The sequence below is a fragment of the Pan paniscus genome, chromosome 16 (assembly GCF_029289425.2).
Source record: "Pan paniscus chromosome 16, NHGRI_mPanPan1-v2.0_pri, whole genome shotgun sequence".
Classification (NCBI taxonomy): domain Eukaryota; kingdom Metazoa; phylum Chordata; class Mammalia; order Primates; family Hominidae; genus Pan; species Pan paniscus.
The window spans coordinates 11,798,641-11,825,618 of record NC_073265.2 but is presented as its reverse complement, the minus strand read 5'-3'; the positions used below and the strand labels follow the sequence as shown (position 1 = coordinate 11,825,618).

Sequence of the window (26,978 nt, the reverse complement as noted above, 5' to 3'; positions counted from 1 at the left end):
GATGCACACGTGCCCACAAAACCCGCCACTGAGCTGCCTCTTTCTCTATGTCTGCATTTCAGACCATCTCTAAAACATTCGTGGGCAGCTCATAATTCTTGCCAAATCCATATTTAACCTTCTGCAGCCACATTAGTGGACATGGCTTCAGCATTCGTTGCCTAGAAAACAGATCAATAGGCTCTACATTTTGAAGGGCATCAAATCCTCCCGGTCAGGGGCAGAGAGGCGGTGGGCCTGAGAAGAGCCAGCAGCAGTCAGAATGAGCCTCACTGCGCTGCCTGCACCGGACGGAACAGAACCTTTCTGGGGCTTGCCGGACATCCCGCACCTAGCGGGGGCTGAGTTGCTGTGCTTCTCCTGGGCACTCAGAAATGCATCAGCCTGGGCCAACACATCAAAGCCGAAGCTCAAACTAATTACAGTCTGTGTGTGGCCAGGGCAATCCCAACAACTCCCATGATTAAACTTCAGAGGGGTTTCGAAACGTCTGCAGGTAGACACATTCCAGCCCAGCCGTCTCTTCTCCCTTCAGCATCTTCAACAAACTCTTGGGCAAGATTACAGGAGATTCTCCCTTTCTCTATTATATATTTCTGTAACAAGTTGCGTCTCTTTAAATGGTAAGCAGATATCCTTCTTATCAAAAAAAATGCTTAAAAATTACCTCCAGCTCAATATTCTTTTATATCATTGCTGTATCTGAATAACATGTTCAAATGAAAACTGTGTTGCCTCTGTTTGAGTCACAATCATTAAGGGCTGAGCTGCTTCCAAAGAGCACAAAGAATGTGCTTCTCTTCAATTTAAATGATTATCTCAATGTGGAATACGAGTAGGTTTTGTTGGGGTCTTTGAAACTGTTTCTGGGTTACATATCATAAAGTCTGTGCCATTCACAGCCATGAATAAAATAAGTTGTAAATGAGTAAAGCGTAAAATTGCATGCACTGCAATTTGACCCTTTCATTCAAAAGCTGAAAAATCTGGCTTAGTTCTGGAAATTCCTTCAATAGACTGAGTTAGAAAATTTCCACCAAACTATGTTTATTTTATAAATAAAACACACCATATCACACATCCAAAGTCAAAAATTCTCTTAGCTCTACCTTCAAAGGCTACCTCGGACCTAACCACTGCTCACTCCTTCTTCTGCTTCCATACTGGCTCAAGCCATTCTCCCTCACTTAGGTCATAGACTCTTTGTGATGCCATGCAATTACATGGAATAGACATTCCTCAAATGTCTATTCCAAACACATGACCCTCTGAAAACATAAGTCAGATCATGTCAGCGCTCTTCCCAATACCCTGCAATGGTTCACTAGTTCCCTCTGAGGAAGAGCCAACACCCATAAAGGCCACCAGGCCCTCCTTGAATTGTCCCCATTAGAGCTCTCCTTCTCATTCCTGATCCGGCATAATGGCTTCTTGCTGCCCTCAATGATGCCTTGGCTGCAGCTCCTCTCTACCTAGAAATCTCTCCTCTACATATCTGCATAGCCAATTCCCTTCACTTCTTCAAATCTTTGCTCAAATTATCCCATTTCAGTGAGGCCTTCCCAGACCTCCCTATTTATATGGTAACCACTGCTTTTCTTTTTCCCCCACTACCCTACTCCACTCTTCCCTATTGCCACAGCATTTTTTCTCTTCTGGGATATTATAGAAATTACCATTGTATTATGGTGATTGTTTATCATCTGTCTTTGTTCATTTGGTTCACTTGTATATCTCAAATCACCTGGAACCATACTTGACCCGTAGTAGGGGCTCAGTAAATATTTGATAATGAATGTTGAAAGAAAGATGAGTTGGAAATGGCTAAAATTATGCTATCCCTTACCAATATACTAATATACTCCATTGCAAATTTTGGAATTTCCTTTTTCTTACATACAGTTCTTAATATTGATTTACTTCTCCAACATAATCCACAAGGGAATAAAAGAAGATTCAATTCCTCTCTTTCTATTCCAACCAAAGTTACACTTCTTGAGGAGAAAAAGTGGAAAGTAGGCCTGTGAGCTCAAATTTTCTCCATTGTGCATAAATGTTTGCATATGTGTATCTGTTATTAGAATGGCCTCATAAATTGTAACAGCAAGTCAGAGAAAGCCAAGTAAGCTATCCAAAATTCAACTGAATATCATCTTAAATATTCATCAGAGTTGTAAGGTCTTAAGACCATGAAAGAATGCAGAATCACATCAAGAAAAAAAATCTTTACCACTTAATAAAAACTATACTTTTAAATATCTTGAGATTCCATCAATTGTCTTTAGATGGTACAATGGTCTTAAGAAGTCAAGGAAAAATATATTTACAACTCTTACAAAACAAAAAAAATTATTGAGTTCTATCAGGTGATCAACCTGGATAAAATCTGCAGATTTCTGTGAATAAAGAGAAGAATTGGGGAGCTATGTGTATGAAACATCAAGCCAGAGGAATGGGCTACGGGACCAAAGAGGCCCACCCTTATTACATTTCAAAGTCCATGAAATGACAGCTGTAACACGGGGCTCCATGTATCCCATTGTGATCATTCACAAGACTCCCAGTCTTAAGTAACCTGAATTAACAGGGAAGGAGCCTACTATCTTCCATAAATTGGGAAGCATCTTTTAACCTTGGGAAAATATAGCATTACCAAATAAAATTTTAAGAGCCTGAAGATCTTGGCATATTATTTGTGTTAAAACAGAATCGAGAGGCCAGATGTAGTGGTGTGCGCCTGTAGTCTCAGCTACTCATAGGACTGAGATAGAGGGATCACTTGAGCCCAAGATTTTGAGTTCAGCCTGAGAAACATAGCAAGATCCCACCATTAAAATTTTCCTTAAAAATTTTTCATTAAAAAAAATGTATTTATGCCTATAATCCCAGCACTTTGGTAGGCCAAAGCAGGCAGATTGCTTGAGTCCAGAGGTTTGAGACCAACCTGGACAACATGGTGAAACATCTCTACAAAAAAATACAAAAAAATTCGCTGGGTGTGGTGGCATGTGCCTGTAGTGCCAGCTACTCGGGAGGCTGAGGCAGGAGGATCGCTGGAATCCAGGAGGCGGAGGTTGCAGTGAGCCGAGATCACACCACTGCACTCCAGCCTGGGTGATGGAGTGAGACCCTGTCTCAAATAATAATAATAATAACAATGTAGAAGAATGCCTGGCACAAAAAAAGGTGCTCAATAAACATTGGCCATCATTATATTGAAATGGAATCTATATGCATTTAGTGTGCTTCTCATGACAAACTTCTCAAATCAAACATTTCAAAGTACTTGGAATGATTTGGCCTGTTGAAGTGACAACATTTTAATGTTCATTTAAAATGTATGTTTGAGTCATTGACTTAAACTTCAGGTCTTAAGATAAAATCATACTAAGTCTGGGCATTATACTAGAATATCAAAGATAATTAAGGCTTTCCTTATAAAGCATATTTTTATATTTATAATAGTTATTTCGGATGAGGGAAAGTTTTATTTGTTAAGGCAGATAACAAAATTAAAGTAAAAACTATAAAATGTATAAATGCTTATTTACTACAGTAATATACCAGGATGAAATGGGATTTATCTAGGTCTGTAAATGGAACCAACATTATTCCCAGGCCCTTTAGAAATTATTGTGAAAATCTGCTAAATAGAATAGAATAGAATAGAATAGAATAGAATAGAATAGGAAAGTCTGTGGGCCGGGTTCAGTGGCTCACGCCTGTAATCCCAGCACTTTGGGAGGCCGAGTTGGGCGGATCACCTGAGCTGGAGAGTTCAAGACCAGCCTGACCAATATGGAAAAACCACGCCTCTACTAAAAATACAAAATTAGCCAGGCGTGGTGGTGCATGCCTGTAATCCCAGCTACTCGGGAGGCTGAGGCAGGAGAATCACTTGAACCTGGGAGATGGAGGTTGCAGTGAGCTGAGATCGCGCCATTGCACTCCATCCTGGGCAAAAAGAGTGAAACTCCATCTCAAAAAAAAAAAAAAAAAAAAAACAAGAAAGTTTGTAAACTGAGCTTTAAAGATTCAAAAACAACTGGAGTTTTGAATTCCCAACTTTCATAAGCTAAATACTAGTTGGTTCAAAATAAAAGTAGACAATTGATCTTTTCTAAATTTTATACATCTTTCTGCACATAAAAAAGACTTTGGGAAGAGTAAAAAAATAATGAAGATGAAAACCCAAATGTGTGACTCCTAACCAAGGAAAGCTGGTGTCAGGAGAGTGGGATGTCCTCAGTGTGCAGGGACTGGAGAGGGAATGGGTGGGTAAGGAATGGGTGGGAATAGTGGCAGCGTCTAGACAAGTGGCCCAAAAATAATAGTATTATGGGCAGAAAGGGAAATTTTCCCTGAACAAGAAAAATAATCATCATCATCACAAAATACTCAAAGTGCTCTGGACACCAGGAATGAGGAAGAAATGAACCCAGGTAGGACTTGCCAGACTGGGAAGGGAAGGAAGTTGTCCAATGCAAGTTCTTGGAGAACCACAGCTGTGACAGAGAACAGAGTTGGGGACTCTGGATCTGAGCACCCTTGCTCTCTGCAGAGGCTCCCTTTATCCCGAAACCGGGCTGTTGCAGCCACGACTAAACCAACAGGATTTCTTGGTAGACACTCCATAGCACATATTCAAGAGTGAATGTGTGTGGATGTAACTTTCTGTTAACAAGTTCATTCTCTAGGACAGTCTAAAAGATCTGAACTCTGAACACCAAATGCTGAAAGCCTTCTTGAATTCTGAAGGGTATGTACCATAAATCTAGTAAAATTTAGTCAAAAAAACTTAAAACACCTTGAATGTCTACAGGTAAATGATAATAATACTGCTGCTTGCCTTTATTTAGTTTACAAAGAGCTATTTTCTGCATTCTCTCCTCTGCTCCTCAAAATGGCCCAATTATCAGGGGGACCAATCAGGCCATTTTTAACTTCATTTTGATTAACATTTTAGTAATGTAACTAAATGCACACACACACGCACACACACATACATACACTCATTTTCGCCTGATCTTTTGCAGGAAAAAAACAGAATTCCCATGATGAATTGGCTTTCTGGGCATCGAGTGGGGATGAGCTGCTGAGAGAGGCTGGCACTGATGGACCTGGGCCTGGTTAATATCCCTCTGTTTGGGAAAGGGTTGGATTCTCCTTTTGGATTTCAGACAATATCGATCTCTAAGACTGTGGGGCTGCTATCGACAGTAAATTTCCCAAGGTGGGGCCCACCCCTCTAGCCAGCCAGGTGACCTTCCCTGGGTGAGCTTAACCCTATTCTCTCCTTTAATGCCTAGGTAAAGGAAACATTAATTCTGCATTTCAACGTAATGGAATGAAAAACATCCCAGACTGGAAGATTTTGGCTTCTCACCCACTGGCTGGGTGATTTTAAGCCACTCGCTTTATCTTAGGTGTGTTTTCTCATGTGTAGGATGAAATATTTTACAAATATGAATATGAAAATATGAGTGTTGATAATATGAATTTGAAAGTACCAATATTGTTATAAAACCATCAGCAAAAATCTCAAAATAGTAAAAACTTCAGCATACATGGATTCATCTGGAAGGCCTGGTAAAATACAGATTTCTGGGCATCGCCCCAAAGTCTTCCATTCAGGAGGTCTTAGTGCAGCAGAGAATTCACATTTCTAGCAAGCTTCCAGATATTGCTGATGTTACTGGTCCAGGGACAAGACTTTGGTTTTGTTTTTTGTTTTGTTTTATTTTAGAGTCAGGGAGTACATGTGCAGGTTTGTTATATGTGTGTATTGCATGATGCTGAGGTTTGGTCTTTTAATGATCCTGTCACACAAGTAGTGAGCATAGTACCCAATAGGTTGTTTTCTGACCCTTGCCCCACTGGCACCCTCCCCACTTTTGGAATCCCCAGTGTTTGTTTATGTGTTTATTTGTTTGTTTGTTTGTTTATTTATTTTTGAGATGGAGTCTCACTCTGTTGCCCAGGCTGGAGTGCAGTGGCACGATCTTGGCTCACTACAACTTCTGCCTTCTGAGTTCAAGCAATTCTCCTGTCTCAGCCTCCCAAGTAGCTGGAACTACAGATGCGTGCCACCACTCCCTGCTAATTTTTATATTTTTAGTAGAGATGGGGTTTCACCATGTTGGTCAGCCTGGTCTCAATCACCTAACTCCAAGTGATCCACCTGCCTTGGGCTCCCAAAGTGCTGGGATTACAGGCATGAGCCACTGTGCCTGACCCCCCAGTGTTGATTGTTCCCGCGTTTGTGTCCATGTGTACCCAATGTTTAGCTCCCACTTATTAGTGAGAACGTTTGGTATTTGGTTTTCTGTTTCTGAGTTAATTCACTTAGGATAATGGCTTCCAGCTGTATCCATATTGTGGCAAAGTCATGATCTCATTGTTTATGGCTGCATAGTATTCCATGGTGTATATGTACTACATTTTCTTTATCCAATCGACCATTGACGGGCACCTGGGTTGATTCCATGTCTTTGCTAGTGTGAATACTGCTGTAATAAACATATGAGTCTAGGTGTCTTTTGGTAGAAAGATTTATTTTCATTTTGGTATATACCCAGCAATAAAATTGCTGGGTAGAATGGTAGTTCTATTTTTAGTTCTCTGAGAAATCTTCAAACTGCTTTCCACAGGGGCTGGACTCATTTGCATTCCCACCAACAGTGTATAAATGTGCAGAGACTACACTTTGAAAACCACTGGAATAAGCAGTTAAGAGAGTCCTGTATTCAACTAATTTGTAAAGTGGGATTGATAAATTGTCTTGAATTGTAAAGAAAAGGGTACACATTGTTGCTACGTACTCCTGTAACCACCCAGCAGGTTCTCCTTGCCCACTGCCCAGAGTCTATTTATCCAGACAAGAATTGCAATAGAGAAAGAGTCGAATTCATGCGGAGCCGGCTATACAGGAGACCAGAGTTTTATGATTACTCAAATCACTCTGAATTTGTTTGGCTGCATGTTTAGTTGCATGACTCCTAAACCATAATTTCTAATCTTGTGGCTAATTTGTTAGTCCTACATAGTGAGTCTAGCCCCCAGGCAAGAAGGCGGCTTGTTTTGGGAAAGGGCTGTTATCATCTTTGTTTCAAAGTTAAACTAAAAACTAAGTTTCTCCCATAAAATACCTAGGAATTCAACTTACAAGGGATCTGAAGGACCTCTTCAAGAAGAACTATAAACCACTGTTCAACGAAATAAAGGAGGACACAAACAAACGGAAGAACATTCCATGCTCATGGATAGGAAGAATCAGTATCATGAAAATGGCCATACTATCCAAGATAATGTATAGATTCAATGCCATCCCCATCAAGCTACCAATTACTTTCTTCACAGAATTGGAAAAAAAACTATTTTAAAGTTCATATGGAACCAAAAAAGAGCCCACATTGCCAAGACAATCCTAAGCAAAAAGAACAAAGCTGGAGGCATCATGCTACCTGACTTCAAACTATACTACAAGGCTACAGCAACCAAAACAGCATGGTACTGGTACCAAAATAGAGACATAGACCAATGGAACAGAACAGAGCCCTCAGAAATAACACCACACATCTACAACCATCTGATCTTTGACAAACCTGAGAAAAACAAGAAATGGGGAAAGGATTCCCTATTTAGTAAATGGTGCTGGGAAAACTGGTTAGCCATATGTAGAAAGCTGAAACTGGATCCCTTCCTTACACCTTATACAAAAATTAATTCAAGATGGATTAAAGACTTAAATGTTAGACGTAAAACCATAAAAACCCTAGAAGAAAACTTAGGCAATACCATTCAGGACATAGGCATGTGCAAGGACTTCATGACTAAAACACCAAAAGCAATGGCAACAAAAGCCAAAATACACAAATGGGATCTAATTAAACTAAAGAGCTTCTGCACAGCCAAAGAAACTACCATCAGAGTGAATAGGTGACCTACAGAATGGGAAAAAATTTTTGCAATCTACCCATCTGACAAAGGGCTAATATGCAGAACTACAAAGAACTTAAACAAATTTACAAGAAAAAAACAAACAACCCCATCAAAAAGTGGGCAAAGGATATGAATAGACACTTCTCAGAAGAAGACATTTATGTAGCCAATAGACACATGAAAAAATGCTCATCATCACTGGTCATCAGAGAAATGCAAATCAAAACCGCAATGATATACCACTTCACACCAGTTAGAATGGCGATCATTAAAAAGTGAGGAAACAACACATGCTAGAGAGGATGTGAAGAAATAGGAACACTTTTACACTGTTGGTGGGACTGTAAACTAGTCCAACCATTGTGGAAGACAGTGTGGCGATTCCTCAAGGATCTAGAACTAGAAATACCATTTGACCCAGCCATCCCATTACTGGGTATATACGCAAAGGATTATAAATCATGCTACTATAAAGACACATGCACACGTATGTTTATTGCAGCACTATTCACAATAGCAAAGACTTGGAACCAACCCAAATGTCCAACAATGATAGACTGGATTAAGAAAATGTGACACATATACACCATGGAATACTATGCAGCCATAAAAAATGATGAGTTCATGTCCTTTGCAGGGGCTAGAATGAAGCTGGAAACCATCATTCTGAGCAAACTATCACAAGGACAGAAAACCAAACACCACATATTCTCACTCATAGATGGGAATTGAACAATGAGAACACTTGGACACAGGGTGGGGAACATCACATACTGGGGCCTGTCATAGGGTGGGGGGTTGGGGGAGGGATAGCATTAGAAGAAATACCTAATGTAAATGACGAGTTAATGGGTACAGCAAACCAACATGGCACATGTATACCTGTGTAACAAACCTGCACGTTGTGCACATGTACCCTAGAACTTAAATTTTTTTTTAAAAGGCCTGGCGTGGTAGCTCACACCTGTAATCCCAGCGCTTTGGGAGGCCGAGGCAGGCGGATCATGAGGCCAGGAGATCAAGACCATCCTGGCTAACATGGTGAAACCCGGTCTCTATTAAAAATACAAAAAATTAGCCAGGCATGGTGGCGGGTGCCTGTAGCCCCAAGCTACTCGGGAGGCTGAGGCAGGAGAATGGTGTGAACCCGGCAGGCGGAGCTTGCAGTGAGCCGAAATCGCACACCGCACTCCAGCCTGGGCGATGGAGCGAGACTCCGTCTCAAAAAAAAAAAAAAACCTAAGTTTCTCCCAAGGTTAGTTCAGCCTTCGCCCAGGAATGAACTAGGGCAGCTTGGAGGTTAGAAGCAAGATGGCATCGATTAGGTCAGGCCTCTGCCACTTTCATAATTTTCTGTTACAATTTTTGCAAGGCGGTTTTATTCCTGAAGGTGGGCCTCTTCATTCTCTTAAAGGGGTACTCCTCCAAAGGAATATTACAATTTATCAAGTCCTTCTTACGTCACCGCCCTGGAGGGTAGAAAGGCATCCATGGCAGCGTCCTTCCCCCTCCTGTTACTGAGGTTTCCTCTTCACAGAGTGGCTGCTGAACAGGGCATGCATGGAAGCAAACAATGGTGAAAGGGTTTCTAACTGGCTGCAGAGAACCAGAGCCTTTAACATTCCTGGCTTGAGACAAAACATTCAGAGCCTCACTGGTGAGCGTGAGTGATGCCGGCCTGAGAGAGCCTCGCTCCCAACGAGGCTGTTCAGAGGCAGAGGCAGCTTGAGGACCCAGCGGCGTTCGCTGCTTTGTGTGCGGGGACCCCGTGACCCTGGTCCTGTGTCACGACAGCTGGTCACCCATCTGTCCCCTCTCAGTGCAATTGGGGACAGGATAACATGAAGGCCAAACCGAAGTGATTCTGTTTGCTTTTTCTTTTTTTTTCTTTTTCCTTTTTTTTTCCACTGGCTGCTGATGGTTGACAAAGGGATTAAAAGCAGAAAAGATTAGACCTGTCTTTAAATACTGGCAGCAACAAATACGGGGGGGAAAGGGTATTTTATAGGAACTACAAATGGCTATCAGATAATTACACTCATTGAACTTGAACAATGAGCCTGCTCTGTTTACTCCGTACTCCTGAGTCGCTTTCTCATGCTTGTCCCGCATATGCACTATTTTCCTCTTAATAAAGTTTAATGTTTAGAGTTCAGGGAAGAGGTCAACATAAGCTATTTGAGATATATGAGAGTTCTATTATTTTTCTCTAAATAACTTTTTAATTTAAAATATTTTAATCTAATATTCTGTTTGGTAGCTAATGTTTTGGAGAAGTTAAATACATTAGTAAATATATAAATGTGTGTATGTGTATATGTATAAACATATATATGTGTTTATATATATGTGTGTGTGTGTATATATACACATAAACACACACATATTTATATATATATATTTAGCATACTCCTGAAAAAATTATGAGCTATATTACAATAACCTCTTTGTAGGCAATCTATCCTCTCTGTAAAGTTTGACTAAAGTAATATGCTTTGTTATTTTTTTATGAACATGCCTGGTAACCTAACTCTGAAGTAAGCAGGCGATAATGTGCTTCTGTGTCTACAGAAGATGCTTTACTAAGTCTTCCAGATAAATGGGGATTTCCAAATGAAATACTTATGAAAATAGTTTTCTTTTGAAAGAGCCAGTGCTGCAAAGATGGCTACCTAGACTTATAAGGACAACCCCAATGTCAAATATGCAATCGCATTGTTACATTCCGTGTGCCAGTTTTTTATTAGGAGAATACATGGTAATATAGTGAACGGCAGAGCTGGGCCACACATTGCCTCATAGATCAATCGGTTTGGCTGCACAGGACACTGAGAGCGAGAGGCTGGATGCCTTGCTCAAAGCTACACAGTAAGTTTGTGCAAGCGTTAAAAGCAGGACCCAGAGCTTCTGCCTCCTAACTCAGTATTCCTTCCTGAATGATGAAAGTATTTCCCTGTTGCAGAGGAGAGGTCACTCATCGATGTACGCACCTGGGGAACCTACCTCTGAATCACCTCCTTAACCAGTGCTTTCCTTGTGGCGAGAAAAGTTGTGGGCTGGGTGGGAGCAAGGCAAGATTTCTGCAAGAATCTGTCTCTACAGTCCTTCTACAGGGCAGAAAAGCCAGTATAATTTTATGATTATTTTCTGAGATTTCTAGTTCACAGATTCTAAAGCTGATGGTGTAGGTGTGACTCACATTTGGGTACTATCCATGGTCCCTCTGCCCCACCTCCGTTTGCTTTTAGCACTGACACTTTCTCAGCTGCAAACAAGAGAACAGTCTGAAGCTCTGATATTCCATTTGAGAGATACGAAACCAGGCACAGTCCCCCATTTTTTCCCTCCAAGGATCCTGGACAAATGAACATTCAGGACAACCCTGAAAGACATGAGGAGTCCCAGAAGTAAACCCTGAAACCTGAATGGAAAGTGCAAAGTGAACTGGCATGAATTGAGCACACAACCTTTGTCTGTCTCTGCTGAGCTGATTTCTCACCTCAATCTCAGTTGAGAAACTTGGAGGTGGGGGAGGTTGTTTGTGTGGACCTGTCTATTCCTTCTCACCCCTAATTAGCCTATGTTCCAAGATGGAGCCAGGATCTTCCACTCCCCCGTCCACAATATGATGAGTCATCTGTCCCTCCCAGGCACTGCCCCAAAAGGGGAAGCCAGTCTGTGTCACCTCATATGTGACTTAATTCTAACAGCTCCATCAGGTGTTCAGTCAAAAGAAAACAAAAAAGCGCCTGGTGACCAGTGTCAGAATTATATGGATTATCCCCTTCCTCTCTCTTTGGGATCTTATCAAATGCAAATCCTCTTTTGTTCATAATCTCCAAGAAGCAGATTTGAAGATGGAAGTAGATTTGAGAGTTTGGGGTGGGGGACCTGGGAAGGATAAAGGGGAGAGGAGGAGGAATATGTGGGGGACGATCCTTGGACTGAGAGCAGTTCTGACACCTGTGACAGAAGAGACAAAATTGCAGGATGTGGTAGGAGGGGCCTCAGCCTCTGGCAAGCTCTGCGTGTGTTATGTCCATGCTGATGGCGAACCCTGGAGCCAAGTTTACCCATTAGAGGAAACCCACCTTCTGCAGGAATGGCATGATGCTAGCACTTCTGCCTTGCTCAGTCACAGGCTGGGAGCAGCCCCGGGAAAACGTAGCCTCTGCATGAATGCCCCAGTGCATTTGAAGACAGAGCAGGTGGACGGTGTTCCCCAGCCTCCCACCTTGAAGCAAGTTCTCTTGAAGGGAGAGCTGAGCAAGGCGCCTCATGGCTCTACATGCATATCTGCTCTCTTGATATTTTGCTAGCTCTGCCCTAGAGCTTTCCCAGGAAAACGAACAATTCAGCACCTCAAGAAGAAAATAGAATTAGCAGCACATGACGTAGGCACACTGTAGTACTTTTTACCTTTCATTCTTTGCCTGAGAAAATAATTCCTATTCCTGAAACAAGAATATTATATTTCTTTAACTCAATTATTGTATGTTAGAAATAAAAGGAGGCTTTAGAAGTAATTGAGTAGGTTTATGTATGAGGAGATCTGATTTAATTTACACAGGCTTTCTCTCCTACCTCTTACCCACCATATATTTCTTGATCTTTCTTCAATTCATTCACCTAGAAACCAGACATCTGGGTGGTGTGGTAGGACTGCCTGGAGGAATTCGAGGATTGCCCTTACTCTGGCACAATTCTAGCAGAGGCTTATGTGTGGATTTGATATCCAATGGATCATTCTGGGCCTCATCTAAATTCCAACGAATTATCTCACCCCGGAGAATGCCCCCAAACTGCGCTTACTTTATTGAGATAAAAAGGGCTTATGTTTGTCCTGTGTTTCAAATGCACATGACTGCATCCCTTGCCTGTTCTTCTCTTCTACTAAAATCTACCTTCATGTTATTCATGCCTGTGTTGCCCTGACTACAGCTCAATTGGCTTAAGTGCTGTATTTTTTGAAATAGCTCAGAGCGTGTATGTTCTCCAACTTCTTGGGTCTCCTACACTTGGCTGTAGAAAGTTTTTCAAAGCTCAGCAACCTGATTCAAATTGCCTAGAAAGCTTTTAATAGAGGCTTGTTTCTCAGGCACACTGACACCGTGTTCAATAATCCGTGGAAAGCCCATTTTTTGCTTCTTTTTGGCACAGGATAACTGGAACAATCAGATCATGTACTTAGTTGGCATCACATCGGAACAGATTTGCTTCGTAACCTAGAAAGGAAATACGAATATCTCGCTAATTGACTTGAAAGCTAGAACGTGTGTTCATTTCCTACATCAGGCAGGTTTCTCATTGTTTATGTAAATCTCAAGGCATCTATCCATAGGCTACTAAGTTTCAGGATATAGACAAGTCATTACAAAAACCTCTTACACATTGCTCATCTGTATGCTTGTCTATTTTAAGCTAATATAGTGACTTCACTTTGAACTTTCTTTCATCATACTCCCACTTTTTCCTTATGATCTCTAGATAGTACAAAAAACACTGAGTCTGTACTGAGTTATTTTGCAATGTAAATTCCATAAGAGTAAGGGCTGTGCTTCCTTTATTGCTGTTCCTTCCATACCACAAAGACGTTTTACTGAGAGCCAAAAAACGTCATTATCTTTCTCAGGAGTGACTGTGGATTGCAGAGCAATTCTACTCAGATACCTAGATAATAATAGCTAAACACATTTGTTAAGGGCTTATTATATTAATAATATACTAATAGGCACTGTTCTCATATTGGTAGACAGACATACACAGATATTTTTATATGTAGATATGTATGTATATACACATATATACAACTGATTCTCATTATTTGTAGTTTTTATGTTCCGTAAAGTTGCAACAAACACTAAATTAGCAAATATTGAACTACTGCTCCTTTGGGAAATACACAATTAGGTTCCTAGGAGCATCTGGTCACAACATTTTGATTAATCAATCAATTCATAATTGATTTTATTTTAGTTGTGTTTCTTATTTAATGTATAATGTTGATTCACTAACATTAAGCTCAACAGCACTGTAACTCATGTCTGAATGACATTTCTCTGATACACATATTTTCTCCATAAGGACTCCATCATAGACTTCTTGCCTTTAGGAACACTCGACAAGATATGAGCATTGCACATTGCAGTGGGGGGGTGCATTTTAGACATCAAAATCACCCACAAAAAGCACAGAAATGTGAAAACGTGGCATTATATATGGAGAGAGAAAAGGGCCCTTGTTTACAGCATGAGAGCTGAAACAAGAAGGCAGAACATATAGTTATTTGAGCTCACTGGGAAATGGGCGTCAGGCAGTTCTCAAATGTTTTGCTACGTTGTGCGTATCCACAAATGATCACAAAAATGCCATAAGAATTGACTGATTAATTTGGAGGTTTGAAATAAATATTAGCAAGTAGGCAAAATTGCAAATATGGAATCTATAAATAATGATAAGTGACTGTATGTGTATAAGTACACACATATATACATGTCCAGAGGAGGGAGTGTGTGGAGATATTTAATGCTGAGGCACATAATACTGCTATCCCTATTTTATAAACCTGAGGCAGATAATACTGCTATCCTTATTTTACAAATGGAGGGATGGAAAAGTTAGGTAAGCAGCCAAAAGCTATAAAGCTGGAAAGTCTTTAAACCCAGGGATTTGAAATCCAGAGCATGTTTATTTGATACTCAGTTAAGAGTTAACAGTTAGTTTTTGTTTTGTTTTGTTTTTCTTTATTTTCTAAATAAACAAGTATTTATTGAAATACAACATGAAGGCAGGAAAGTACAGGTAGCCTAAGTGTATCCTTGATGAATTTCACTGAATGAAGAAGCCCAGGCAACCAAGACTGAGATCAAGAAACAGATCAGATACCCTTGAAGCCTCTTGGGGACATCTTCCTGTCACCACCACCCCACCAAGGGCAACAACTGTCTTCACTTTCGAGTATTAATTACTATTTAAAATAAGATTCACACCTAGTACCTCAACCTTGGTTTCTATTGCCATTCTTCAGTCAAAGGAACCAGGGCACCTTGGAGAAATGGCTAGCTCTAAGACTGAAGCAGGAACACCTAGGGCATCCTATAATGCCAGAAAACAAAGAAGTGCTAAGTACTAGTCACAATAGCAAAATCATAGAATCAACCTAAATGCCCATCAATAGTATACTGGATAAAGAAAATGCAGTACATGTACACTGTGGAATACGACACAGGCATGAAAGAAGAACAAGATCATGTCCTTTGTAGCAACATGGATGGGGCTGGAAGCGATTATTTTAAGCGAACTAGCACAGGAACAGAAAACCAAACACTGCATGCTCTCAAGTACAAGTGACAGCTAAACATTGAGTACACATGGACACAAAGAAGGGAACAACAGACACCAGGGCCTGCTTGAGGGTGGAGGGTGGGAGGAGGGTGAGGATCAAAAAACTACCTACTGGGTACATGCTTATAACCTGGGGCTGAAATAATATGTACACCAACCCCCCAAGACATGCAACTTATCTATAGAGCCAACCTGCTCATGTACCCCTGAAACTAAAAGTTCTTTTCATAAGTGCTAAGAAAAAAAAACCCACAATTACGGGCATGTCAAGAAGACAAAGGGGCCAACAGAACATGCTCCCAATGGCTAATGCTGGCACAATTTGGGCACAAAGATAAATAAAATCTTTTGGATTATAACTCAAAACATAACATGAATACCCATGAGTCCATACTGATATAAATAAGTGACTGAAAAAATAAATAAATGGAGAAAAATAGACAAATCTCCAGTGCAGAAGAATTCCAATATATAATCTTCCCTCAAGAAGGTGGAGAATAACTCTCCACTCCTTAAGTGTGAACTATGCATAGTGACTTTCTTCCAGAGAATACCATTCTCCATTGCTGCCCCAACTCTGAAGGCAATCTACTCTTTACTGGCCTATCTTTAATGACTTGCCTGTGGAGAAGAATTCAGGTATACTAGAAATACATCAAACTAAGATTCAGAAGACCTGAATTATTGTCTTAATTCCGACACATACTATTGGGTTAGTCACAAATTCTGATCCTCTTTGCAAAATCGAGGAGAAAATTCTCTTTTGTCCTTGTAAGTTCTCATAATTGTGGTTATATGTACAGGCTCTCAAGGCTAAGTTCAAATACCAACACTGCCACTTACTAGCTCTAGGCTCCTAGATAAGAAACTTGATCTCCTTCCACGTTAATATCCTCATTTATAAAGTAAATAGTAGTGCCTACATTCATGAGTTTTTATGAGGAATAAGTTACATGATACATAAAATATGTAGCATCTGATGTAGAAAACAACCAACATATACTAGAAGCTAATAATAATAACAACAATAATAATATGCCTCCCCTTGGAAATCTACCCTGGTTCCGAGCATCATCTTCTTCAGACAAGTCTTGGTTTAACAGCAAAAAGCTCTTCTGTGATTTCTTACGCTTTTCTGGCTTCTCAATCCCCCATCTGTTGGACACATATTTTTCTTTAAATATATGGATACATTTCATTGACTGAGACTTGAGGTCCCACTGGCCTAGGATCATTTTTCCCCTAATCAGTATCTTTGCAAATCCCTACTCTTGCTTCCTTATAACTCAGTTTTACAGTGTACTCAGAGGGCTTTCTCGGGTTTCCTAATGCAGCATTCTTTTTTTTTATTTTTTATTTATTTTTTTTTTTGAGATGGGGTCTCACTCTGTTGCCCAGGCTGGAGTGCAGTGGCGTGATCTCGGCTCACTGCAAGCTCTGCCTCCCAGGTTCACGCCATTCTCCTGCCTCAGCCTTCCAAGTAGCTGGGACTACAGGCGCCCACCACCAAACCTGGCTAATTTCTTGTATTTTTTAGTAGAGACGGGGTTTCAGCATGTTAGCCAGGATGGTCTCCATCTCCTGACCTCATGATCCACCTGCCTCGGCCTCCCAAAGTGCTTGATTACAGGCATGAGCCACGGCACCCGGCCTAATGCAGCATTCTTAAGGAGCCCATTGTAGTGCCCAGTTTGGTCATAAGCTCTGACTGGAGAAACTGTAGTTTCTTTGAGTACACAAATAACTCTATAATTAGATTTCAGTCACACACATGGCAAACATCTACATATAGATCTTTAACACTTCATATCTCGAAAGAGATTGAAGAAAAATATTGAACACACCCATTTCTTTACAAATAATGCCAAGTGGAAATGTAATAGCTCATTATGGGCCTTGACTCAGTATGTAATTTCTACACATATGTCATATAGTAGATGGTAAATTTAAAAAAAAAAAAACCGAAATTCAAATGCTAAATTCATATATACTTTACTTTTATATTAAAAAGTTTCTTAGTTAAAGGTTCAAAGTAAGCTTCGAATCCTCTCCAACTGAGATGCAGACAACTTTGGCAGGCAATCGTGAGCTCCTTCAATCTCTACCTTCTCTCCCGCATGAATGCTTACAAGCCAAATTTCCATCAGCCGGGCAATTTCACAAGCTTTGCAAACTCATCTGTGTTCTTATTAGTAGTCGTTATTAAATGTTTACAACACACAAAAACATGTGAACACCTATGGAACATCCACTAGTTTAAAAAAGCCAAATGGCCAGTTGCAGTGGCTCACGCCTATAATCCTGGCACTTTGGGAGGCCAAGGCAGGTGGATCACCTGAGGTCAGGAGTTCGAGACCAGCCTGGCCAACATGGTGAAACCCCATCTCTACTAAAAATACAAAATTACCCAGATGCGGTGGTGCACTCCTGTAATCTCAGCTATTCAGGAGGCTGAGGCAAGAGAATGGCATGAACTTGGGAGGCAAAAGTTGCAGTGAGCCGAGACTGCACCATTGCACTCCAACCTGGGCAACAAGAGCAAAACTCTGTCACAAAAAATAAATAAACAAAAATAATTTAAAAAGCCAAATGTTGATAATGAATTAAGCCCCACCCCATGAGCTCCTCCCCACCCAACAAGAGTATGAAATATGTGAAGAGGTTAATAGAAATTATCCTCTTATAAAGATGAGGAAATATAAGGTGATGTCTGGTAACGTGCGCAAAGTCATAATACAGCAAATGGACATTCAGTCACAAGTGATTATAAAAAGATATTCACAGCCAGAATTTGTGGGACAAATCATGAGTAGAGTAAGTCCAGAGGGTGAAGAGAGAAACAGGGCTTTAAATCAGAGTAGGGAAATTGTTCAAAATAAGCAGTGTATGTTATTACTTCACAGTATGTGGATTTATTTCCCAGATTGTGACAATATGGGGAGACAGCAAGGCCAGGAAAACCCTGGACTTTGCATCCAAAAACCTGGGTTTGGATATCTGCTATACTTACTAATCAAACGTGACATCAGGAATGAGTCAGAAAATGTGGTAATGTATCAGTTAGCATTCAGCTGCCAATAGGGGCGTCAGCACAGTTAACTTTTAATTATCTCACACAGTGAAACTCTAGGTAAGTGGTTCCAGATTTGGTGCAGTAACAAACTGATGTTATCAGAGATGTAGGCTTCTTCTTATTCTCCCTTCAACCTTTGTATCATTTCTCTATCTTCTATCATCCAAGATATGCGATGAATTTTTTTTTCCCTTAGGCTTACTGCCTTATGGGCTAGACCAAGATAGCTGCCACAGAGCCACAATCATTCTCTGGCAGAATTGCATTCATGGCAGGAAAATAGGGCAAGGGGCTGAACCAGGGAGCTGTCTTTCTGCACCTGACCCTTTCCACAGAAAGAAACACCTTTCCTAGAAGCCCCTAAGTGGAATTCTCCTTAGATCTCATTGGTAACATGGTTGCCCTGAGGTGCGAGGGCAATCATTTACCAATCCTTGAAAAATAACTTTTCCAGGAAGAAAATGAAATGATTCAACTGCTTGATATTCAGCTAACAGTACCCATCAAGGATATCCCTTGTTATTAATGGAATTGTGTGTGAATTCATGTCTATACTTGTATGCACACAGTCACACATATGTTTTGCTCATAAAACAATTGGGACACTTATGCCCTTTTAGCAGAGTGGAACAAAGTAAACATGAACAGAGATTTCTACCCTTTTCAAATAAATTTAAAAATAAGGCATTTTAAGATGACTTTAGAAATAATTTGCTAGTAACAATTACTCTTAAATGTTCCTTAAACTTTACGCATGTGCTTAAAAATAATAAAACTATGTAGTAATCACAGTTTTAGTCATATGAGTCTTAACAGGTTTTGTAACAATCACTGGGGTTTGACTACACCTGTGATTAAAGCCATTTTTAGTTTTATTTTTGTGACTTATTACACTATTTTTCAGTGTTTGCTTTTTAAATAATTGTTAGAGGAAATATATAACCTTTTATAAAAGTAATTTTGGGTGTAAACTAATTTTTTCTCCTTCCAATTCAGATGTTTTGTTGCTATAGAGAAAATGAATGCAAATTACCAAAAAGTTAAGTAGCTAATAAGCTTAATGTCTACTGGGAATGAGGAAAATTATATTCCTCTTATAAAAAGGAAAAGTTATTCACCTCTGCCAAGAGGCATAGAGATATATAATACTCACACATAATACTCACACAGAGATTTGCCTAAATTGACTACAGACCATTGTAAGAAAAAAAAAGACTCAAAAAGATGAAACCAGAAGATGGGTAAAGATAAATCTCTAGTTGTTTCAAAGACCTAAGAAATACATGAGACAAAAGCCCAATGACTTGGCAAGTAATTTCAGGGACTTTGAGTGCCATATTTCTTGGAGAACAAGAACTATACTTCTAAAATGTCAACAAATTATAACAGAAATAAAAGTAAACACAGGTTAGATTAAGCAATGGTTCATCATGATTAAGGATTAATGATCACACCTAGATATTGATTTATTTAAATGTTGTACACATATTGATCTTTGAAGATGATGTAATATAATGCTGTTATAAAGAGTTGCTCTTTTTTTATTGGTTCTTAAAAGAAAGATATAAATTTAAGTGTTCAAAAGTCTTACTAAAACTCCACACCAACTGTCCATGAAAAGCAACAGTTCCTAACTTGTTCCCTTTTATGCCTCCAGCATCTAGCACACAATAATATTCTTGGTAAAATAGTATTTTTTCAATAGTATTTTTTGATAAAATAAGCCATTTCATTTTGGTAAAAATAAAATCACAAATACGAAACTGCAGTTCACTTGAAGGCAAATTGATAGAAATAAACTTTCAGGGGTAAGATGAGAGATATTAACACGTAATGGAAAGCTGCAAATATCTCCATAGCCCAGGAAAAAAATGCAAAAAGCTATTGAGTAGCCAGGATCTGTTACTCCATAGAAGAGCTGTATCTCTTTATGCAACATTTAGCAATATTTCTAAGCAACTACTTACCTGATTCTTTCAGAATCATTTAGGTGGAAACTTCAGACTCTTTTCCCTTAAACTTGTATGTAACTCCCTCTCAAGAGGAGAAAACCCACCCTCCTCCATGAACACAGGATTTAGAAGAAGAGACTTCCTGTTACCTCCTCATTGCTTTTCCAAAGCACAGCTCCCCAGCCTTGAAATAAAAACACCTGTGTTGAGGCTTATGGTACCCAGCTTTACAGGTCTCTTCTACCAACTGCCTGACTCTCTCCCTGACATTTGTGGAAGATTTGAATATCTAGTAGCTGCCTGCTTTTCTTCTCTATCACTGTTCCTGAAAACGCTGCAGATGATATCTGTGTCTTAAAAGGGATGATTGACCTGGCATTAAGTACTTACTACCCTTGAACTTCTCAACTGCAGACTTTACCTCCAAAGCCCACTGTGCCACCCCATTCCATGGCAACTGTAGGGTGTGGCCTTGGCTCTGAAATCTTCAGCTTTGCCTTATCACTGCAGGCTCGTAGTCTCCCCTCTCACTCCAAGCTTGAAATCCTTCACTGTTGCATTCTCAATTTAAAAATCTGGTCTGCACCCTCCTCTCAGCACACAGAGCTCTCTGCAATCTGTCCACTGTCCGTTTGTCTCCCCGCATTTCTTACCCCACACAAACAGACTTGCCCCTTTCAGACATCCTGAAAGACTGTGTTTCCAGTGCGGCTTTGAGCTTCCAAAGTAGTGCTTCTTTTGTCCTGCTTTTTCTCTTTTAGTTTACTCCTACTCAGTCCTTCAAAACTGGTCTGAAAGTATTCATTTCTGTTAAAAGCCTTTCCATGTTCCATCTGTGCAGTCTGCTTTATTCGCTCCTTCTTCCGGCTCCCAGAATATCCTTTATATAACTCCTGGGTACACTCGCTAAGGCCAGGAGGATGTCTTGCTCACATTAGTAACTGCAACACCTGGGACAATGTCAGGAAGATGGTAGCTAGGACAAGCCTTGAGGATGTTTTCCAGAAAATATTAACACCAGAGAAACTGGAAAAGAGGACATAATTCCAAGTTTAAATTTTTTCTACTGTACACTTTATACTGGTTTGCTAATACCGTTAGATATTTTTATTCACCCCTAGATAGTGGTTGCATTTTATCCCCTACTGAAGAAGAACACTGCATGGTTACTACACAACAGTATGGACAATGTTTGAAAGTTGAATGGAAGATGATCAAATGAGGTTAAGCTTTCAAGTTGGGAAAAAGGGAGAAAGTGGGAAAAAGTAAGTATTCCTGTAAATTTTTTAAGTCAACAAACATAATTATTTTTGTTTCTTAAGGGCTGTTCTGAAAAATGTGAAGAAACTCACCACTTGGTTAAATTTCAGTCATCAACTGAATTATTTAAAGCAAGAAATCTGAGTTTGATTCTGCTTTCATAAAAGAAGCAAACCAGCAAAACAGGTCTTTTAGAATTACTATATTATAGTAGTTTAAAATAGAAATGCAGCTAGTGCATTTAACACTTAGTCTTCTTCTCCTTATCTTAGTTCTTTAAAATCATCACCAGTGCCCCGGTGGTTGAAAAATTGAGCTGTAACTCAATCTGTGCTATTAATGGCAGAATCCTGGGTCAGTCTATTAACCTATTTTGATCTCAGTTTCCTCATTTGTAAAATGAGGAGAAGAGAGTGGATGAGTGATTTTTCAAATATTTTGTTAATTGACAGAACTCCCTTCTTTTTCCCAAAGGAAATGTTACCAGGAATCCTGAGACAGGAAACCTGAAAGGCAGGATGGAGAAGATTCAGCTTCCCTCTCTCCCTCCAGGCACACCCCAGAATTCTGGGAAAGAGAATTGGAAAACTGGCTCAGAGGGTCCTATTTTGAGTCTTTCACAGCAATCTTGGCAGGTCCTGGAGTGGACCTGCAAGAAAGGATGAAACGAGGGCAGGTATGCTAAGCTGATAGCCCACCTTAGCTCAAAGGGAAAAGAACACATTTTTCCTAGTTGTAAGTCTGAAAGTGGAATGAGAGATTAGTCCTGAGATAACCTTGGAAGAATCTGTCCCCACCTCCAGGGTTACAATGTTGACTCTTTGAATGGTATTTCTGCCCTGCGTCTTAACTTCCCTGGAAACCCCTCTGCCTGCTCTGATCCCTGAGCCCAATTTAAGCTCTTCCTCCTCATCTTCCTCTTAACCCACCATGTGGCTCCCAACACCCACAGTTTGGCCCACGATGCCTTCTCTCTATGACCCACCCGAGCGGGCAGCCCTGATTCAGGAAACAGGGGTTATAGTCACTGGAAAACAGATGCCTCAATGGCAATAGGACAAACTTTGGAACAAAGGAGCTCACGGGTCCTTTACGACCTAAAATCTCTAAATCTCTTGCATTGTCTTGCTCAATTGAAATAAGCCGGGGCTTTGTGTTTCCTCTCACCCGCATTCAAAGAGCTGGTGCTGATGACACTTGATTTTCCCCACTCTTCGTTCCTAAGGCAAAGTGAGAAAATGCTTTCAAAACTAGCTCTAAATTTGGCTCATTTTCGCTCTTTGGAAAAATATAAGAGAGAGAGAGAGAAAGAGAAAGTCTCACTTTCCTACTCCTACAACTTATTTTAAAATTTGCAGAGGAATTCCCACAGAACTCCTGCAGTTTAAAAAAAAAAAAAATCTATTAGCCTGTAAAATGTCCACAAATTCTTCGGCACCCAAAGCCTAGCCGGCAGCTGGTGCCCCACGGCTATTATTATCCCACCCTGGGATTCACTTGTAAAAGCCTCACACACAGTAAACAAATGTCAGAGAGCAAACACAAAGCTCTCTCTAAACTCAAGACATTCTAATTCTTATCTGTTCACTGTCGAAATGTTTACCTGTCCCTTCAATGTTCTGGGCATCTCAGCTGTCAACTAAAAGGAAGAAGCTGAGCCAAAATTAACATAAGTAGAGAGTTGATTTGGGCCAAGCTTGAGGATTGCCGCCCTGGAGAGTATTCAAGTGGATTTTTAACGGAAAAAGAAGAAAGCAGTTCCTGAGTTGTTTACCAATAAATTATGTTAAAATAACATAAGCTGTTGATTGGTTATACATTGTTCTTTGTATTGCAAATTCCAGCAACAAGAAGATAATGTGTTAGGCAGCTAATCTGGAACAAAATGCCTTTAAAACATTACCCCCAGGCAGGGGTGCAGGGTGGGGAGGGAATGATTGAAGTTCCATACTTCTATCTCTCTGGGCCTGATAAATTTCTCATACCTCACGTAGCTCAGAACGCTCTATTTTTCTTTCCTCACAGACGTGTGCCTTAGAACCCTGTATTTTGAAAGTGAAAAGACAAATAATGCATTCCAGGGATCGCCGAGGTGATCTCCACCCAGCCCCACTGCAGTGGCCTTGATCTTTTTCAACCGACCCTCCTCCTTCAAAACCATCTCCTGGGGCCCAGCAATCTCTCTTCTGAAGGGGCTAGAGATGAAATGGCTTGAAACTGCAAGATCCCGGACTTCCCATCCTAATGACATTTTGTTGGTGTCCATTTAGTTAATACACAAACAGGTAGGGAGGCAGTTAGTTGTTCTGCTTGCTGGGATGATGAAATAACAGACTCTTACTCCCAACTTCCCCTTGCTAAAGTGCTAGCTCACCGCAGGACTCATTCGGCGCCCCGTGGGAATGGAGAAAGGGATTACCTGTCAATAATACATGAGCACAGAAAGCCCTAGAAATGTGTGCCTAAGGCCAACTTGAAATGGGGAGTGGGGGAGAAAGAAGTCACTTGACGACACAGAAGGGAGAGAATAGCCCACATTCTGCTACAAATTTTCATTCAGCAAACACTTCTCTCCTCCTGGTCCTTCCACCTGGGTAAATTTCACATTAGCAATCCTGAAACAGCAAATACAGCTCTTTCTAGAAAAAGGCAAGGGAGGGAAAAGAATAAAGTGAATCCGGAGGGCATTGATCGTGTGTGAGTGAGTGAGTGTATGTGTGAATATGAGAGTGTATGTTTGTGTGTATGAGTGTGAGTGTATATGTGAGTTGGCATATGTCTCTGTCAGCGTGTGATTGTGTGTATGTGTATCTGTGTGTGTGTGTGTTCATCTTTATTTTTACTCCTTTTATTCTTCAACATTGTTGTCTCACAAACTGCCCCCAGCAATGATTTTTGTTCTGTGAAATCTAATTTTCAATCTTTTCATCTCAAGGGTGAGGCGCAGCATAACTTCCACATCAATTTCCCAATATTTCAAGGGATACGTGACTCTACGTAACACTTTTCCAGATCACTGAATTTAACCTTTTAACTCAAACTCTCACTTTCAAATGAAACATGTCATATATTATAAACTTATTTTCCTTCCTTAGTAAAATACACAAACATGATTCAAAGTTTTCTTGATAGCTGAAGATCATAATTCTGAGCCACTATTTCTTTATGCTGTAATATAATCAGCCCTTCGTGGGCCATGACGTGTAGCATGGTGACTTTCTACACAGCAAAATAGTTCCGGTTTTCTTCTCCTCAGACCTGACACCCCCTCTTCCCTGTCACTGCCTGCTAGTCACTGATAGCCTAAGAAAATTACAGTCTCCATCTGCAGCCAATCAGCCACCACACTTGTACCTTTCCACTAGGCTAGGCTGCTTTTATTTTATTTTGACTTATTTTATTCTGTTTCTGCTCCCCTTCTCCAAGCTTCCTTCCCTTCACTTCTGGTCTTTCAGCTCTCAGGCTGGCTCTAGCCGAAGGCTGTGTTGTTTGGTTCTGCTCTGATAAGTGACAATTTCACCACCTTGAGGTATTTAGGTCCCAGTTCTCATTTTTTCAGTTTTTGTTTTGTTGGGGAGTTGTTTAATCCTAGTTCACTTCACTGCTGGAAATACTTTCTTCGCCTCCCTCGATACCTTCCAATTTAAGGTTTGATGCCATTCTGGGAATGGGAGATGGCCCCAAAACTGCCTCCGATGATACAGGCTCTGCAGTGATTTCCAAATAGCAGATAAGGAATTGACAGTTGTAGAAATTGGAGCTGGCAGCACTTCCCTAAAAATACATTACCTCCAAAAAGAGATGAAATAGGCATTTTGAGGGATGAACTCAAATTTTTGCTCTAAAAATGAAAATCCTAATATATAGGATAGATAGGAATTGGATTCAGCAAACTATATGCTATACAAACCTGAAAGTTGCCTCTAATTTCCCAACTGGTAATCTCAATTCTATAATCATGGGCACAGAGTCCATTCCCCAGTGATCTCAACTCACTTTGGGACCAGACCATGTTTACCTGCCACAGTTAGAGAACAATCTTCCCAGTCTTGCATTTCTTCCTTTAGAGAAGGAAGAGCTGAGGTGCAGCCACCTGTTGCACCTTCTGCAACCCTCAAGCTACCAAAATTGTACTTGACAACAGTTTGTTGAAAAATGGACAGAAGTGCCAAATATCCATTTGTCTATTCAAATGTCCAAGCCACCTTCCTAGTGAAATGTTGGTTGCAATTGCATTTGAATTAAACTTTATAGTAGGGGGGAAAGAGACGTGTACGTTTCCACGTTTCAGTTCCTTTAAATGCTAAATAGACATCATGATATTCAGTCAGTCCTGCTTCCTGAGGTTATTACCAGGCATACAAAAGAAATACACTGAACTCTTTTAAGGAAGTGCAGAATATGTGATATTGAAGTATGACAATATAATACCTTAATTAAGGAGTTAATTTTCTATTTCCTCTAATGAATATAATCAACCGCTACCTCTTTGTTCTCCAGTCCATCACTTAATTAATCAGTTCCTCCATGCAAAGTGAACATATTCTGGTCCCTGAATAAAGTGGAGAAATATCTGCCATAGTCCGTCAGCCTCCAGGCACAGCTGTGTGGAGTTATCCACATCCACAGCCTCCCCTTGCGGGGCACCGGTAGTCCATGGTTAATGCAGCCCTGGATGACTAGGGGAGGGGCTTAAGCTTGATTCAGACGGGAAATGCACAGATGGTTTTCCCACTTATCTGTCAAAGAAAAACCACATTTCATTCTCCCCAGAAGGTAATGCTGCTTTGTAAGAAAAAAAGTGTGGCTCATTTCGTTGAGACTAAATCTGCAGGCAAAAAACTGAATGAGTCAACCATTAGCATGTGGTCAGGAATTTGACTACCAAAGCCAGCATTGGTTTGTCATCACAATTGGGTCAGTAGATAGAAAGCTGTCAGGCATTGAAGGAAATTTTGGAAGGTAAATACATTATGTACAGTTCTAAAATATTAATACTACAAATTTCAATAAGATCAGCACCTGAAAAAAATCTTGAATAAGCATTGAGTAGAAGAGTCCAGTTGTGAAGGGCTTATAGTAAATGACAAGTGCAGATTCTTCTAGAGCCTGTGACCAAGATAAAGCCCTACCACCAACCATGTTTGGGGTCACAAAAGCTGGGTTGCTCAGTTCAACTTCCATTATCTGATCCTAGTGATGCTGTAACAATGTACCACAAACTGGGTGGCCTAAACAACAGAAATGTATTGTCTTACAGTCCTGGAGAATAGAGGTCCAAGATCAAGGTACTGGCAGGGTTGGATCCTTCTGAGGGCTGTGAGACAGAACCTGCTCAACGTCTCTTGCCAAACATCTGATGCTGGGTTCAAACGATTCTCCTGCCTTACAGAAGTATCATCCTAATC

General features: G+C 40.4%; 2 long non-coding RNA genes across 2 annotated transcripts in view; both read right to left on the bottom strand.

Annotated features, from left to right (window-relative positions):
* LOC134729132 (uncharacterized) overlaps nt 1-20,957 on the bottom strand; it is a 37,210-nt gene extending 16,253 nt beyond the window's left edge. The window contains exon 1 of the long non-coding RNA XR_010110053.1: nt 20,732-20,957. This is a non-coding gene — a long non-coding RNA (uncharacterized LOC134729132). The remainder of the gene's footprint in view (nt 1-20,731) is intronic.
* LOC117975974 (uncharacterized) overlaps nt 1-21,198 on the bottom strand; it is a 44,141-nt gene extending 22,943 nt beyond the window's left edge. Inside the window, exon 1 of the long non-coding RNA XR_004666441.3 lies at nt 20,964-21,198. This is a non-coding gene — a long non-coding RNA (uncharacterized LOC117975974). The remainder of the gene's footprint in view (nt 1-20,963) is intronic.
* Between the last annotated feature and the right edge of the window lie 5,780 nt (nt 21,199-26,978).